Below are 18396 nucleotides of genomic sequence, written 5' to 3' on the forward strand. Positions count from 1 at the left end.
TGCTCGCTTTCCCATATCGGAAGGATTCACCTTTCCTCGCGCGAAACCACCGTTGGATCACCAAGCGCACGGATCCGAAAGCGATCCGAAGTCGGCCATCATCGGTGGGCACAGCTCTCAAAGCGAGATCCAACAGTGGATCCGCGCGAAGGAAGGTGAACCCTTCTTTCACGCGAATTTCGGTATAGTACTCGGTCCCAAACTCTGATGTTTGGATGCACGATTCGGTCCCGGATTATTAGTTATTATGAGTGCACGATAATGCATTAATTAGCTAACTAGCTTTGCTCATATTTCTCACCATGTGTCTGGTTAGCACATCAGCCAAATTTTAGAGTAAATACATTGTTATAATAGTTTTTGAGATCTTTTTGCCATTCTATCTTTGGTATAGCATGCTTTCCATGATCATGTACAACGAGGTTAGTTTTTCGCTCGTGAATGTATCTAATGTGGGACTCTATCCCGCTCAAAACGTCTTTCTTTCCTATTCAACTCACTCGGCTTGCGTATTCCACTCGAAGGTGGCTATGCTTGTGTAGCTCTTTCTGTGGTGGGTGCAGGGACACTTAAAATATGAAAAAGAGAGTCCATCATGCCCTCTTTTATTTGGCATGTGGGTGCCTAAAAAATGCCTATATGAAATCGCTTAGTTGATAAAAGAGGCGGCTACAATGCAGAAGGTAGAGATTAGTCCTTCTACACTCAAAAAATATGTAGTTATTAGGTGTTGATGTTGTCGACCTAGGTTCAAATCTCATATTTTTCTAATTTTGGCTGGGGGTTCCCTATCTTACTTCTCATAAAAAAGAAAAGAAGCTCATACTTAGCTTGAATGTACTAATGGTTATAATCTGCCTTTACATGCCTTATAAATGCATTTACATTCAATCCATCTATAAACGATATGAATAAATAAATTAATTAATACTAATATTTGTGTAAATAAATCAAATCTCTCGAGCTATTTAACTATGTACATAAGTCAAATTTATTCTCTCAAACTATTTATACTCAATTGCATTTATATTTGTCATTTCAAATCGAACATCTAAAGGCCATATTGCCCCTAAATAATGCTGCTCCAAGTACCTTCCGAGCATCCTCGATCTTACCCCTCTTTTTTCCGCTGTCCACCACGTATGGGCTCTCATTTTCCTTGATCTACTCTGCCAGTTCCACTCCTAAATTACTGTGTCTTAGAATAGGCTATCTCTGACTATTATGTTATAGCCGCTTCTGGGCATCTTAAAACCACGTCACTGTTAATTCTATATATTTCCATAATATTATACTACAATTATAGAAAGTTAACTTTTCTTCTCAGGAAATAACTAAGTTGTTTTTCATGATTCTTAATTTTTTCAGGTGCCTGGAAAGGAGATAGTTCTGGCAGATATCATAGACTATAAGTTCAGGATAACAATTTTAAGCGGCTTCAAGTCTTTTATAAACCACATGGATACCCTAGTCCCTAGATCATCATACCTTCTTTTTTTTTTTATAATTGATTCAAAATTCCAATATTATTACTTAACATATGTCGGACACTTGCACCCATCTAAATCAAATAATTCCCTCCTCTGCATCCACCCCTCCCCAATATCTATTGTTTTATTTGTTTATTATTAATCTATTTATTTTTTTGCTTGCTTGGTGGGAGGGGATGTAGGTGGGGGCCGGTCTCTATTTGTCAATGGGCTGGCCCGTGGACCTAAATTGACCTAAATATTTGTACAAGAATGCGGCATGGATATGAAACAGGACAATGATACGAGCAGAACAACTTTAACAAAACATATTCAAAACTTGATATAGTTTTTTTTTTGCATGAATAGCCTTCCAAAATTAATATTTACATATATACTATCATGAAATACGTGTTTTACTATTCTGCCCCTTTTTTGTTCTTATTTTTGCATATGTATCCATGCTATCTAGTACCGTTAAAAAATTAACGGTTTCAAATTAAAATGATTAAAATATCTTTAATGGGTAGATGCCAAAAAAAAAAAAAAAAATAAGAAGTGATCGCGATGGGAGACAAAAAAAAAAGTAATTTCAAAATTTTATTTTTATTTTTAATAAAAATAAATATGGTTTTTATTAATGGTATTAGAAGAACTATTATATTAAGGGCATTTGTGCAAAAATAGTATTTTATGATGGTACAGAAATAAGTATAAATTTTAAGAAAGTATTCACGCAAATTTAAATTTTTAAAAGGGTATTCATACGAAAAAATTCAACTTGATAACATATGAAACAAAAAGCTCTATGCAAACTAAAACTACTCAAACGTCTCCAAAGCTAAAACACAAGAAACCAAAAAAAAAAAATGTGCTGAAAAATAAACTTATTTCCATCGCAGCGTCAACGTCCTCTCTAGCCTCTCCCTCCTGGGATCCTTCAGGTGGCAGCCACCAAGAGGCAAAATAGTTTCATAGCAATCGGAGACACATGTTCCTGCAAGAAAGATTTAGCAAGTGGCAAAATAATTTCATGGCAATCGGAGACACAGCTGGTAGGCCCAAGCAAGTGCTCTAATGTTTGAAAGTGATGAAGACTCCGCATGATCCTTGTATCAATGCGGTCATGCTGCAAGGCAGAGAGTTATGAATGAGATTTCAAGTTGTAGACAGGAAAAATAATCAAAACAACCAATCGAAGACCTCAACAAAGCGACGTACCATTGTAGCTGCTTGTCCCGGCATTCTTCGAAACAAAAAATTTCATTTCCGTGTCTGCATGACGCAAAAGAGTCCTGATTTCTCAAGGTGGTTCTTCTTCCCGCAAAAGGTCTCACCACTCAAAGCCTATACATTGTTAAGAACCTTGCAACAATCATTGGGCTCGAATCTCCGCATCATTAACATCATCTCCTTATATATTGGCCATCTTGACCTTGGGTTATCCCAATACCCCTGACCTCGATTTGGTCCGAAATGAATAACCTTGGTACTGACTGAGATGCTATTTTGGTCAAGCCAAGTAAAGAGAAATGTAGAGGATCACTAAAGAAGCTATAGTTATTGCCGTGTGCATAACGTGAGAAACTGTTACCATGCAGTTAACACACGACTAACCATTATCATGCATTTACTGCATCCTCTAATAATTTTCTTATATATAAGTGCTCCGAACCCTCTTTTGCTCTCATTCTCTCTCATTTTTTTCATTGTTGCTATAGAATTCCACTTAAGTATCAGAAGGTCCCGTCAAAAATCTTCTGGCAAAAGAACTTCCAACTTAAGTATCGAAAGGTTCTCCATCAAAAACATTCTAGCAAAAGAACTTCTTTTCAGATTGGATTTGCATTCCAAAGAGGCATCTAACCCTTCAATCTCTTAAAGCCTTTCCTCGGTTCTTGGTCGATCTGCTTTTCATCTTCGTATCAGCCAACCTCAATCAAGATCGGGCAACGGCAGACCTCAACCCAGATTCTAGCGGCAATACCTTCTAACCATGTCTTTTTTTTTTTAGCCACGTCTTCAGTAAATTTTTTATTTTCCTGAATCCATGCAGCCGGCCATTTTCATGAGAAACCAAAGTGGCGTCATAGCACAAGTACTTCGCTTTTCTTGGCACATGCTTTCGAAGAAGCCAAAATTCCTCTCCAGCAATTCAAGGATATCAGTAGACTTCGGCAATTTCATCTCTCCTTTCTGCATCCGAGCCAAGCGGTGCTCTTCAAAGTGACGGGCCATGGCCAAATAAATAACCATGAAACCAAAGCATCCGGGTGAATAAGCAAATCTGTGACATCTTCAAGAAGATGAATTAAATCGTCAAGACCATGGATCCCCATTGGAGGAACGCAGTCATGCACAGAGTCTGCAGAACATTTCGCCGTAAAGCTTCAGTCCGCTGATCGTATTCGTTCGTAACAGCAGCATGAAAGCAATCTCTCTCTAGGATTCGAAATTTTGGATATGAACGCGCGATCCCATCAAAGTACTTGAGGACTTTGCGGAGCTGAGAAGCATCCGACAAACATAGACGGTGGAATTGGCTGGTTCCACGGGCGGTGATTCAGAGGAAAGCTCTCCGATGGAGAAATTATTTTGTTTTTATCCGGTAGTTATAACCAAAGATATGTTGTTCTTATCCAAAATGATATATCGTTCTTATCCAATACTTGATAAATGGCCAGATGATGGTCAAGACGCCCTCCTCAAGTTGGAGGATGGAGATCAAGAACCACCTTGACATCTAGACGCTGGAACTACTATCGGCCAAGAGGCTTGGTGAATAGATTTGGAATCAGCAGAACTTCTCGCGAATAAAGTGGCAATCAAGTTCGATATGCTTAGTGTGCTCTTGAAAGACAAAATTGTGTGCAATATGTAGAGCTAATTGGTTGTACGGGACTTGCAAATCATGAAGCAAGTTGTTTAATTATTGAATTTTACATGCAGTCGTTGCCATAGCTTCATATTCTGTTTCAGTAGATGAACGAGAAACGGCATCTCATTTCTTAGACTTTCATGATATAGGACTAGTGCCAAGAAAGGTACAATATTCTGTGATGGACCTTCGAGAAATACGATACGAGCCCAATCCGAATCTGAATAAGCAGAAAGTAATAATGCATTGACTGGCTGAGAATATTGACAGGATAAAGAATGTCTGATCCTGTAATGATAAGATAAAGTAAGCGGCCTACAATTCTCTGATTCGGCTCGCATTTGGAAATAGTGTGAGAATGGGCTCCATAGGTGAATCACATGGATGGCAACCAAGAGCACCCACGTCAGCTAAAATGTCCAATGCATAATTTTCATTGTGAGAGATAAATACCTTGAGCAAAATGGGCAACTTCAATCCCAAGAAAATATTTGAGAGGTTCTAAGTCCTTTAAATGAAATTTGGAATCAAGGAGCCTTTTGACAAAAGTAATGACAAGGGAATCATCACCAGTTATGATAATATCATTCACATATACGGGAACAGTAAAGAGGGTGCCTCTTGTAGATGTGAAGAGTAAGTAGTTAGTTTTAAATTGGAGAAAACAAGCAGTAAGAAACACAGATGAGAATTTTGCAAACTAGTTGTGAGAGGCCAACTTGAGACGACTTGGTGGTGAAGAAACTGTAGTATGCCGAGTCCAGAGGATATCTCTAGAGTGATGGGCTTCCGAACGCCTCTCGGTATATCTGTACGGCTTGGAAGGCATCACACTCCCCCACCAGCCACCAGATATCGCCTAGAAGTGGATGTTCTGTCCCCTTTCGCCTCTCTTTTAGAATCTACTCAATCACCACGGCTGTAGTCACCCTCAAGGATGATGCTTCCAGCCCCTAACACCTGTCTCGTATAGGAGATTCCCTCGCATGCTACCCTGAGCTTCGCCCCAACAGCTGATGTCTTGAAAGAGCGTCGCCCTCCTACAGCAACTAACCTGGAGTTTTGGTCTATGATTACAAAAGGAGCTCCAGCTCTGTCACCACTAGCGGGCATGCTTCCATCAAAATTTATCTCGAGATGGCCAGGGGGTGGGAGCTCCCAAAAAACAAGGACAAATCTGGGCACTGTAGCAACAGAGAGGGGGTCCCAGATTTTCTTAGCCATCTCAGATGAAGCAACCATTATAGCCTTAGTGATTTCAACAATCTGACAGAGTGCCCTTTCCATAATAGTCCTCAGGAGTACCCTCCAGTCCTCGAAGACCCTATCGTTTTTGTTCTTATGGCTTTCATTGTCCGACAACGACCAAGGGGTGGTGTTGGAGCCCAAGCCAGCATCATCGACCTTGTCCTCAGGATGCGATGCCTTGACGAGGACTCGATACAGAGTCCAGCAGCATCATCCCTGTCATTGGGCTGGGAGTAAGGCACCGTGGACACAGTGTCCAAGCAAGATTCCACCTCGAGCAAATGATATCCAAAACAAATGATGATGAAGACACGGTATGCAAATCTGCATCGCAACGGAGACGTGGTGTCCAGGCTAGAGATATCCTTGGTGTTCCCTCGGCCAGGGCGAGCCACCAGCGGTTACGTTCTTTGTTTAGTCGGGCGGTGAGAGGAGATCTCTCTTATCTTGCTGGAATGCGTATATTTTGGCTGATCGTGGCAAAAATAGAAACAACTGAAAAAAAGAAAGAAAATTAAAACCTCAGAAGATACTGATATTTTGATAAATATAATAAAAGATTTAACTTTAAAATATAGAAATATCTAACTACACTCAATCTCTCAATTTTTATACAAAGAATCCCACTTATTTATTTTTTAAAAAAATATAATAATTAGTCCAAATTAAATATATTTCATAAAATTTTCAAATACATTAAACTATATTGCTTTCTTTTTATCATCTCTCCTATCAAACATGCATTGCACCTAGTTGGTTTACTAGTTTCATTAAGATTTCAAAGTTTTAAAATTTTCAAAAACGAAAGAATTCAAAATTTTGAAATCTAAAAATATTCTATCCAGATTCTGTCTGTCATATTTTATCTAAAAATTTCTTTTTCCCCCTTTTTTTCAAGATTACATATAACCTTTGATATATGCAAACAAGGAAAAAAAAATCAAAATCTAGATTTTAGATATATACATAAGAAAATTTTATCTAATTATATTCATAGAAATCATACAAAAACATCCTTTCTCTCTATTTTCTTTCACTGCCATTTTGTGAAAATAATAAATTAAAATTTAAAAATATATTGCAAATGGATTGAAAAATACTATAATTCAAATTGAGATGTGAACAAATTAGAAAAATCTAAAGATCCAACTGTAGATGGCAAAGAAAACATCTAAATGTAAGATGTAGAAAGTTTACAAACAAATATCACAAATAATAATTATTTAATATTTAAATTTTATATCATTTTTTCTCAAATGTAGTTGCTAGCAACAACTCAAAAGATAATTGAAAATATAAAAAGATATATTTTAAAAATTTTAATTAATAATTTGATATTTTTTCATTTTAGATTGTGACGTGTTATTATATGGTTTTTGTTGTGTATGTATTTAGTGTATATAAATGTATACAAAGTTTTTTTAAACAAATAAATATTTTTTTTAAAAAAATAACTCTTACGACACTTTAAAGCGTCATTAAAATATATATTAGCAACGCGTATTAGCGTCATTAATTAGAGACGCAAATAAACATCATTGATATAAGATGCTTCATCGCCGATGCTTTTAAAAGTGTCAGCATCTTTTATAATCACCGACGTTTTTAAAAGGCATCGTAAAGTTAAATTTCGATAGTAGCATAGCCAACACTTTTGCGGCGTTTTAGAAAGCATCAGAAATAAAACTACTGATACTTTTTTGCGTCAGTTTATACATTAATTAAAAAACGTCGGCAATATCTAATTTTTTTTGTAGTAGCTTTCATATCCAAAACAATGAAAGGCAAGATGAATACTAATATTGGCAAATCGATCAGTGAAGTGAAACTCACCTACCCGATCCTACCTGAAAATCCGATCTGACTTTGACCAAACTCTTTACGCTGGGTTCAGATCAGGGTTTGAAGATAAATATAATACTGCAACTTGCAGCAACGACAGGGGCACATGGAAACTTCTCAAAGAAGATGAAAGTTATGAAGCTTGAACAAAGCTCAAGCAGTCTACATTAAGCAGAGAGGACTAAATTCTTAAAACATGATTGACTTACATAAGAACCTCCTTTAGAGAGCCGTCATTACTCCAAAAATACAAGACATTACGATAGAAAAGCTCATTTCGGCCAAGAACCCCAAACATATCAAAGTGCAGGAGGGCGAAAATAAATTAATAGTGTTGCTGGAAATTGGACCCGGGGGCCGCCGCGAAGCTGGGGAAGGAGGAGCTCCGCCGCGGGGAGGGCGGACGGCGGTGCGCCGGCCGGCTGCGTCCTCCTGTGCCCTCCTGGGATGTGTGAGAGAGCGGAGAGGAGAGTGCGTCCTGTCCTGTCCCGTCCTGCAAAAAAGAAGCCGGTGGCCGGGCTCCCCGGCGCCGGCCCTCCGATGCTTAAGTCAGAGGGGGCAAATATGTGGAGAGAGCAAGCCAGAGGGTGAAGAAGAATAAGAGGATATTGGTGCTTAATTGTCTGTGCTGTTGTGTCAGTCCCTCCTCCCTCTCTTTCCTCCCAGGCTCCCTTTTATAGAGGGATTTTATGTTGCCCGGGAGGTGACAGGGAGTTTGTCCTCTTTTGTAATAATTGGGCACGATTTGGCCCATTAATGGCATAGTGGAAAATAAGGCCGACTCAGACCGGAACCAGGGAGTTGTCACGGTCGATCGGACCTGTTGGAGTGGTAACCGCCGGCCGTGGTAGGCCCGGGGTCCGTGGATGGTAAGCGCATTTATTACCGAATGAACCGGCGGTCAGGGAGAGCCATACGCTTTGATGGTTCAGTGATCCGGAGATCGTCTTGAGCCGTGTTCATTAAATGACTGAGCGCATCGGAGACTTGAGGAGGTCTCATGCATTAATGGCAGGTCGTGCCAAATACCTGCGGAGATCTTATGCCTTGACGGCTTGGAGATAGCGGCAGGTTGTAGTGGAGTTGTCAAGTCCCTCAGGGGGTTAGGTGGGAGTTGAACATCTGGTCAAGGCAATCGGCTCGGCAGGGGTGCCGAGCCGAGCTGGTCGCCCAATGGGGCGCCCTGTGGCGGGGTTGCTTCTAATGCTCCTGGTCGGCGCCCTTTGGTCGGCTCTTTCTAGCCGAGCGCCTTTATTCCGCGCGCTTTCCTCTCTGGTCAGCGCCTTCTAATCGAGCGCTTTTCTAGTCGGCGTTCTCTGGTCGGCTCTTTCTAGTCGAGCATCCCTACTTGGTCGTTGGTTGGTCCGAGCGCCTCTTGGCACTCCGGTCGGCACTCTTGGGCCGAGCATCTTTTCAGATCGACGCTCTCTAGCCGAGCACCCCTCTGGTTGGTGTTCTTTGGTCGGCACTCTTCGGCCGAGCGCCTTTCTGGTCGGCGCTTTTTGGCCGAGCGCCTCCGTGGCGGTATGACTTGGGGTTTTTCCCCAACACTACCCCCCGACTTCCGAGTTCCAGTTGGCTACCAGCTGGAGCGCGGGAAGTAGCTTTAGTTGGGCCGTTACGAATTCCGAAAATTTTAATAGTTGGAAAATTTTATCGGACGCTTCGAAATGCCTTTAATAGGCGGCGTCTCTTCTTTCCCGAAAAGCCTCATTATTAGGGCACCTTTCGCGAAGCGTCCTTGCGTCGTGGGCTCATGATGGGGCCACACGATCTTCGATTGCGGACGCCTTTCCGCACGATCCGATGGGGCGCTTCAATGTTCGAAGCGCTGGCTCTAATTAAATGCGTCGTTCTGTCTTTTAGACCGACACGTGTTGTCATCTCAACGGGGTGCGGCTTTTCTTTTGCCGATCGGGGCCGCGATGCAGTCCATGAGCTACAATGCTTTCATGGACATGACCCGCTGTAACGCCGTCCGGGTAAGTAAAATTTTCCACCTGTGTAATCTGTATAGGTTTTCTACTAGTGGCGCCTTATGTTTTTCTTTTCGTCTCTTTTACAGCATTTGCACGAGACGGAGATGCTGATGCACCTAGTCCAAGAATACCGGGAGAAAGCCCGGAGGTGCCAGCGCGGTTATGACGAGGCCCAGGCGAGGTACCTAGCCGCCGAGGCGAAGTACCAAGCCGCCGAGGCCGAACGTCAGGTGCTCCAGGAAAAAGTTGGAGCATCCGAGGAGGGGATTCGAGCTCTTACCGCAGAGCTCGATGAGGAGAAGGGCGCGCATGCACTGGCGAGGTCCGAACTGCGCGCCGCAGAGGCTCGGTTGGCCAAAGCCGAGGAAGCGCTGGCCTCGCGTGAGCAGGAGGTGGGAAATGCCCGCGTTCGCCACTTAGAGCTCGAGCGGGAGCTAAGGGACCTCGAGCGGAAGGCCACCTATCATGAGGCTCGGGAGCTCGAGGCTCGGGAGCAAGCCCAGAGCGCGGTGGCACTCTTTCGCGAGTCGGAGGAGTTCCGCGACCTCTTAGCAGAGGAGGGCGTGAATGGGCTAATCCAGGGCTTCCGGGACTTCCGCAACCAGCTGCGGCGGCTCCTCCCGGATTTTGATGTAAACCTGCTCCGACCGGGAGCAGGAGTCGAAAGGCCGGAGGCGGAGGCGGAGGCAGAAACTCCGAGGGCCGACCAGGGAGGTCTGGTCGAGGCGGCCGGAGCCGTCCCCGAAGTTGCCGAGGTCGCCTCCGAGGCTATTCCTATCGCTGTCGAGGCCGAAGAGGTCCCGGCTGTTGAGCCCGCCGCCCCCGGCACTGCCGAAGCCGAAGTGGTCGAGCTCGAGCCTTAGAGTGTAATTTTGTCATTTTTGTAAAGTCGGGATGGTCCCCCATACTTGTAAGGGCCGAACCCGAATTTTTGTACTCAGCCTACGGGCTTTTTGAAATGAATATACTTTTTTGGAAACTCGTCTGTTGTAGTTCAAGTTTCTCTGCTCGGATCCATTTTAGGTTCCGAGGACATGGGCCCTAGGGCCTCAGCTTTACCCGCCACAGGGTTTGGTTTTAGGTTTGGCTAGCCGAGCTCCATTGCTCGGCCCTTCGACCAGTGGTATAGCAACGCTTGTGCTTAAGGGATTTGGGCTCGGAGAGTCTTTCCGAGCCTAGCCCAGATTTCGACCAAGCCCTAAAGCAGTCACTGGGACAACTTTTTAGCAAAGTTAGTAAACTTTGGGTCCGAGCCCCACATTGCCGGGGCGGGTCGGATTCTTTTCCAGCGAATGGGTCGAATGCTCGTCAGCTCGTGACGGGGATTCAACACTGTTTATGCCAAGTTTGTTGGTATCGTGAGTGTTTCACGCCGAGGCGATTGAAAATGCTCCTCTGCTCGGTGTCCGTTCTTTGAGGACGTCGGCAGAGAGAAATCCAAAAGCAGAATAGATAACGTAAAAACATTAAATAAATGGGTACCTTGTACCGTGTGCGTCCTTGCGCCGAGGCGACTGGAGACGCTTCTCTGCTCGGACTCCATTCTTTGGGGACGTCGGCAGAGAAATCCAAGAATAGAATAGACAATATAGAGATATTAATGTGGAAGCATTAATTAAATGGGTACCTTGTACCGTGTGCGTCCTTGCGCCGAGGCGACTGGAGACGCTTCTCTGCTCGGACTCCATTCTTTGGGGACGTCGGCAGAGAAATCTAAGAATAGAATAGACAATATAAAGACATTAATGTGGAAGCATTAATTAAATGGGTACCTTGTACCGTGTGCGTCCTTGCGCCGAGGCGACTGGAGACGCTTCTCTGCTCGGACTCCATTCTTTGGGGACGTCGGCAGAGAAATCCAAGAATAGAATAGACAATATAGAGACATTAATGTGGAAGCATTAATTAAATGGGTACCTTGTACCGTGTGCGTCCTTGCGCCGAGGCGACTGGAGACGCTTCTCTGCTCGGACTCCATTCTTTGGGGACGTCGGCAGAGAAATCCAAGAATAGAATAGACAATATAGAGACATTAATGTGGAAGCATTAATTAAATGGGTACCTTGTACCTTGTGCGTCCTTGTGCCGAGGCGACTGGAGACGCTTCTCTGCTCGGACTCCGTTCTTTGGGGACGTCGGCAGAGAAATCCGGCGATGGAGAACGAGCCGAGCTCGTCGGCTGAAGCCGGCGGACAGCGAGCCGAGCTCGTCTTGGTCAATGAAGACCGCATCCCAACGCATCGGGGCATCTCGATAAACCGGGGCATCTCGACGTCTCGAGGCATCCCGGCCGAGGTCGGGGTAGGAGCACGAGACGAGCTCGTCCGGTCAGAGAGGACCGCTACTCAATAGTCGATGGAGCACGAGCCGAGCTCGTCCGGTCAGAGAGGACCGCTACTCAATAGTCGATGGAGCACGAGCCGAGCTCGTCCGGTCAGAGAGGACCGCTACTCTAGTCGATGGAGCACGAGCCGAGCTCGTCCGGTCAAAGAGGACCGCTACTCAATAGTCGATGGAGCACGAGCCGAGCTCGTCCGGTCAGAGAGGACCGCTACTCTAGTCGATGGAGCACGAGCCGAGCTCGTCCGGTCAGAGAGGACCGCTACTCAATAGTCGATGGAGCACGAGCTGAGCTCGTCCGGTCAGAGAGGACCGCTACTCTAGTCGATGGAGCACGAGCCGAGCTCGTCCGGTCAGAGAGGACCGCTACTCAATAGTCGATGGAGCACGAGCCGAGCTCGTCCGGTCAGAGAGGACCGCTACTCAATAGTCGATGGAGCACGAGCCGAGCTCGTCCGGTCAGAGAGGACCGCTACTCAATAGTCGATGGAGCACGAGCCGAGCTCGTCCGGTCAGAGAGGACCGCTACTCTAGTCGATGGAGCACGAGCCGAGCTCGTCCGGTCAGAGAGGACCGCTACTCTAGTCGATGGAGCACGAGCCGAGCTCGTCCGGTCAGAGAGGACCGCTACTCAATAGTCGATGGAGCACGAGCCGAGCTCGTCCGGTCAGAGAGGACCGCTACTCAATAGTCGATGGAGCACGAGCCGAGCTCGTCCGGTCACTTAAGACCGCACCCCGACGTCTCGGGCCATCCCGACGAATCGGGGCATCCCGTTGTGGCGGGGCATCCTGACCGTGGTCAGGGTAGGAGAACGAGCCGAGCTCGTTGCCGGTGGAGAGCGCGCCACGAACTCACGAACATCTTCAGGGAGCCCGCGTAGGTACTCCATCATCCTAAGGCACCGGGGCATCCCAACCGTGGTCAGGGAAGAAGAATAAACCTGATGGCATGAGATAATCAGGAGAATTGGTGAGCTCGGAATAAGCACGCAAACCATCAGTTTATTGTGAAATGAAATTCATAGAATGAAATTCAATGGTTGAATAATGGGGAACCCCTTAGGGTTCTACTGGTGGTACACGCGGAGATTTTCAGAGCTCCAACTCCGCGGAATGGGAGTCCCGTCTAGGGACTCTAGCTTATAAGTCCCGGGTCGGCGGATGCGCGTGACTCGGTATGGTCCTTCCCAATTCGGGGCCAGCTTCCCTTGCTCAGTTGGTCGGGAGGCTTCAGCTCTTCTGAGGACAAGGTCCCCTGGTCTGAAAGATTTGACTTTGACCCTGGCGTTGTAGTACTGAGCTGTCTTTTGCTGGTACCTCGCCATACGAACTCGGGCGGCCTTCCTTGTTTCCTCGACTAGGTCAAGGTTGCTTCTGAGCTGCAAAGAGTTAGAGCTGGCGTCGTGATGCTCGACTCTTGGAGAAGGAATCCCAATCTCCAGTGGGATGACAGCCTCCGTCCCGTATGTCAGGTTGAAGGGAGTCTCGCCGGTGGGGACGCGGAACGTGGTCCGGTAAGCCCACAGGACATTGTATAGGTCTTCGACCCATTGTCCTTTGGATTTGTCGAGCCTGGCTTTGAGATCCTGCAAAATAGTACGGTTAGTTACCTCGGTTTCTCCGTTCGTCTGAGGGTGCGCGACCGAGGTGAAGCGATGGTCAATGCCAAGCTCGGAGCAGAACTCTCTGAAGTGAATGTTGTCGAACTGGCGACCGTTGTCAGAGATAAGGATGCGGGGAAGCCCGAATCTGCAGATAATGGACTTCCAGATGAAATTCCGCATCTTCTGCTCGGTGATCCGGGCGAGGGGCTCAGCTTCCACCCACTTTGTGAAATAGTCGATGGAGACGACCAGGAACTTCCTTTGCCCGGTGGCCAGTGGAAATGGCCCGAGGATGTCAATTCCCCACTGGGCAAAAGGCCAAGGGGAGCTGATAGAAGTCAAAGGAGCCGAGGGCCGGCGCTGAACATTGGCGTTCCTTTGGCACCGGTCACATCTTTGGACAAAGCCCATAGCATCCTTCTGGAGTGTCGGCCAATAGTATCCTTGGCGTAGAATTTTGTGGGCCAATGCTCGCCCTCCCAGATGGTTTCCACAAATCCCTTCATGGACTTCGCGCATGGCGTAATCAGCCTCCGTTGGGCGGAGGCATCTGAGGAGGGGAGACGTGAAAGATCTCCGATAGAGCCTTCCCTCATATAGTATGTATCGGGTGGCGGAGCGCTTGATTCGGCGAGCCTCTCGTTCATCGGTGGGGAGGACTTCGTCTTGCAGGTAGCTGGTGAGCTCATCCATCCAGCTTGGCTCGAACTCAGTGCAGAGGGTCTGCTCGGGCTCGTCTGTGCTGGGCTTTTGGAGATATTCCAGTACTGCCTCTTTGGGAAGCTCGCTCATGCGAGAGGACGCCAGCTTTGATAGCTGGTCAGCCCTTAGGTTCTCCGACCTGGCAACATGTTGAATACGAAAGGATTCCAAGGTTGAGACGAGATTCCGTACCTTCTGAAGATACTTCTGCATGGTCGGGTCTCTGGCTTCGAAGCCGCCCACAATTTGGTTGACGACGAGCTGAGAATCACTGAAGGCCTTCAAGTCCTTCACTCCTAGCTCTTTGGCTAGCTTAAGCCCGGCGACAAGTGCCTCATATTCCGCCATGTTATTTGAAGCAGAAAATTCGAGGCGCAAGGCTTGCTCGGCAACCACCCCCTCCGGGCTGGTGAGGATAAGTCCCGCTCCGCTACCCCCCGAGTTTGAAGAGCCATCGACATGCAAAGTCCATGTCAAACTCGGGGTCTGCTCCACCGGTGGCTCAGGTTCAGGCTCGACCTCATCCGGTATGGTGCACTCGACTATAAAGTCTGCGAGTGCTTGTGCTTTGATCGCCGGTCTGGGCCGGTACTCGATGTCGAATTTTTCGAGCTCAATGGCCCATTTAGTGATCCGACCCGCACGATCTGATCTCTGCAGGATCTGCTTGACCGGCTGGTCAGTCAGCACAGCCACTGTATGAGCTTGGAAGTAGGGTTGGAGCCTCCGAGCCGAGATGACCAAAGCATAGGCGGTCTTCTCAAGCTTGGAGTATCGGGTCTCGGCGTCCCTTAAGACCCGACTGGTATAATATACTGGCTTCTGGAGTTTGCCCTGCTCTCGGACCAGGACCGAGCTTACTGCTACAGGGGAGACAGCCAGATACAAGTAGAGGAGCTCACCCTGTTGAGGCTTCATGAGCAGGGGAGGGGAAGCCAGTAGGTGCTTGAGCTCTTCAAAAGATTGCTGGCACTCGTCCGACCACAAAAAGTTCTTCGGCTTCTTGAGGGCTGCAAAGAATGGAAGGCAGCGCTCGGCCGAGCGGGAGATGAATCTCCCGAGGGCTGCCACTCGGCCCGTGAGCCGCTGTACCTCTTTGACCATCCTGGGAGGCGTCATCTCTTGGAGGGCTCGGATCTTCTCTGGATTGGCCTCAATTCCTCATTGTGTAATGATGAAGCCGAGGAATTTGCCGGAGGTGACCCCGAATGCACATTTGGCTGGGTTGAGCTTCATCTGGTACTTTCGGAGTGTGGAGAATGCTTCATTGAGGTCGGCTATGTGGTCTTGCGCCACCTCGCTTTTCACCAGCATGTCATCCACGTAGACCTCCATGTTTCGGCCTATTTGGTCTTTGAAGATCCGGCTGACCAGCCTTTGATAAGTTGCCCCGGCATTTTTCAAGCCGAATGGCATCACTTTGTAGCAGTAGGTTCCCCCGTCGGTGATGAAGGCTGTCTTTTTCTCATCTTCTGGCGCCATGCGGATCTGGTTGTATCCGAAAAAGGCGTCCATGAATGCCAGCAGCTCGTGACCCGAGGTGGAGTCCACGAGCTGGTCGATGCTGGGAAGTGGAAAGCTGTCCTTCGGACAGGCTTTATTCAGGTCGGTGTAGTCCACGCACATACGCCACTTCCCGCTGGCTTTCTTGACGAGGACCACATTAGCGAGCCATTCCGGGTAGGATATCTCCCGGATGAAGCCGGCTTCAAGGAGCTTGCCGACCTCCTCGGCTGCTGCTCGTTGTCGTTCAGGGGCGGCGCCTCGCTTCTTTTGTCGCACGGGCTTGCAGGTCGGCTTCACCTGAAGCCGGTGGACCATGACCTCCGGATCTATCCCTGGCATGTCTGCAGGCGACCATGCGAAGACATCCATATTGTCCCGTAGGAAGTTGACGAGGCGACTCCTCTCGTGTTCGCCAAGGCCAGAGCCGACCTGCACGGTTAGCTCGGAAAAGTTCTCTCGTAAGGGAACTTGAATTAACAACTCACCAGGCTCTACCCGCTCTTTCTGGGGGTTGACCCGTGCCTCCATAACTTCGGTTGAGGGCTGGTCAGTCGTTGGGGCAGGCACCTCGGCTGGTTGTCTTGCTTCGTGGGTCGCTAGGTAGCATCGTCTTGCCACCATTTGGTCCCCTCGAACTTCACCGACTCCCTGGCTGGTAGGGAATCGCATCAGCAGGTGGTGAGTTGAGACCACTGCTCGGAGGACGTTGAGTCCTGGCCTTCCGAGGATGGCGTTGTAAACCGAAGGCAGGCGTATTACAAGGAAGCTCATACCCACGGTACTCTCACGAGGGGCGGGCCCGGCTGTGACCAGAAGGTCGATCTCGCCCTCTACTGGGACTGAATCCCCAGTGAATCCAACTAGCGGAGCATTCATCCTTCGTAGCTGTTCTTTTGTCATCCCCATTTTGCAATAAGCACCAAAATACAAAACATTCGCCGAGCTTCCATTATCAACCAGGATGCGTTTTACATCAAATTTATTTATGATCATGGAGATGACCACGGCATCATCATGGGGAGTTTCGACTCCCTCTAGATCATCATCTGAGAAGGAGATGGCTTCAGAGGTGCGCGGGCGCTTCGAGGAGGCTTCTTCCCCTGAGGCTTCCCCAGCCGAGGTCCCGCCTCGGATAGTGTTGATGACGCCGGCGATGGGCCTGTTGCCATTTGAACCTTCAGGCTGTGCTGCTCCTTCGGCTGGCTTCTTTCCTTCACGCCGGCCTTGCACAAACCGATCGAGCACTTCTCGGCGGATGAGTGCTTCGATCTCATTTCGGAGCTGATAACAATCCTCGGTATCATGGCCGTGATCCCGGTGGAAACGGCAATACTTCCGGAGATCACGCCGGATTCTGGTGTCTGGCTTCGGAGGTGGGAGCCGGATGCAATCCCGACTCTCAATCTCCATGAGGATTTCAGCCCGAGGAGCATTGAGGGGAGTATACTTTTCATACCTCCCTTCGGGTGCACGGGCCTGCAGTGGGAACCTCGGGCGGAGTGGTGACCTCTGCTGTGGCGGTCCTCTCAACCGGGGTGGACTCTTTGGGCGGGGCGGATTCTTAGCTCGTCGCGGAGACGGGCTTCTGGGCTGGCCGCGCTCCTCGCGACGTCTCTTCTTGGGGTTCTGCTCGGTCCCGCCCCGCCTAACCGCCACGGCTTCTTCTGCCTTGGCATACTTCCGCGCCCGAGCGAACATTTCGGTGAGGTCCGTGGGGAAATTCTTCTCGATCGAGAAGAGGAATCTGTAGGACCGGGCTCCAGTCTTCAACGCCGACATGGCGATTGACTGGTCAAGCTCCCGGACCTCTCATGTTGCGGCGGTGAACCGGTCCAAGTACTCCTTGAAGGATTCTCCCTCCTTTTGTTTGATATCAAGGAGGGAGTCGGATGTCCGCCGCTGGGGCTGGCTGGCGGCAAAGTTGCCAACAAATTGTCTGCCGAGCTGCTCAAAGGAAGAGACAGTACTCGGCTTCAGCCCGGTGAACCAAAGTCGGGCTGGCCCTCGGAGTGTCGCCGGAAAAGCTTTGCACATCATGGCCTCCGAGGCTCCTTGTAGGGCCATTAAGACCCAGTAACTCTCCAGGTGGTCAAGGGGATCAGCCTTGCCGTTGTAGGGCTCCACCTAGGGCATCTTGAACCGTAGTGGGACCGGTTCATCTTCGATCTCCGGGGAGAAGGGTGACTTCGTAGTGAACTCGAAGTCGTTATCACGTCCTGATTTTCTCCCGTGGAGTGCCTGGATTTGGCGCTCCAACTTCTCGACCTTCTTGTCGAGTTCATCATTCTGGAGGATCGCTGCAGCGGTTCGTTCGAGCGCAGGTTGCCCTAGAACCGACTCAGCTTCTGAAGGCTGCGGCCAGCCTCCGTAGCCTCTGGCTAGGTGCTCTCTCCAGAGGGAGGCCTGGACTTGGGAGTCCTGACCTCGAAGGGGAAGTCCGCTTGTAGGAGGCTCCGGTTGAGATGGAGCCGGAGGAGGCGGTGCCGTTGGGATGCCCCTGGGTTGCAAGCTTTGGACAGCGGTAGCCAAGGCTTGCACTTGTTGCACCAGGGCATCAAACTGCTCCGGCCGAACTTGAGGGGTTGACTCGGCCGGAGATGGTGAGTTCCAGACGGAATGCTCAGGACTGGGTGGAGGACGTCGAGAGGCATTGGAAGCCCCTTTGCTTCTTAGCTTCATGGCAGCGAACTCGGGCCCTTCCTCTAGCGCCAACTGTTGCTGGAAATTGGACCCGGGGGCCGCCGCGAAGCTGGGGAAGGAGGAGCTCCGCCGCGGGGAGGGCGGACGGCGGTGTGCCGGCCGGTTGCGTCCTCCTGTGCCCTCCTG

The sequence above is a fragment of the Phoenix dactylifera genome, chromosome 1 (genome assembly GCF_051530095.1).
Source record: "Phoenix dactylifera cultivar Ajwa chromosome 1, Ajwa_hap1_PhDact_Kaust_v1.1, whole genome shotgun sequence".
NCBI lineage: Eukaryota > Viridiplantae > Streptophyta > Magnoliopsida > Arecales > Arecaceae > Phoenix > Phoenix dactylifera.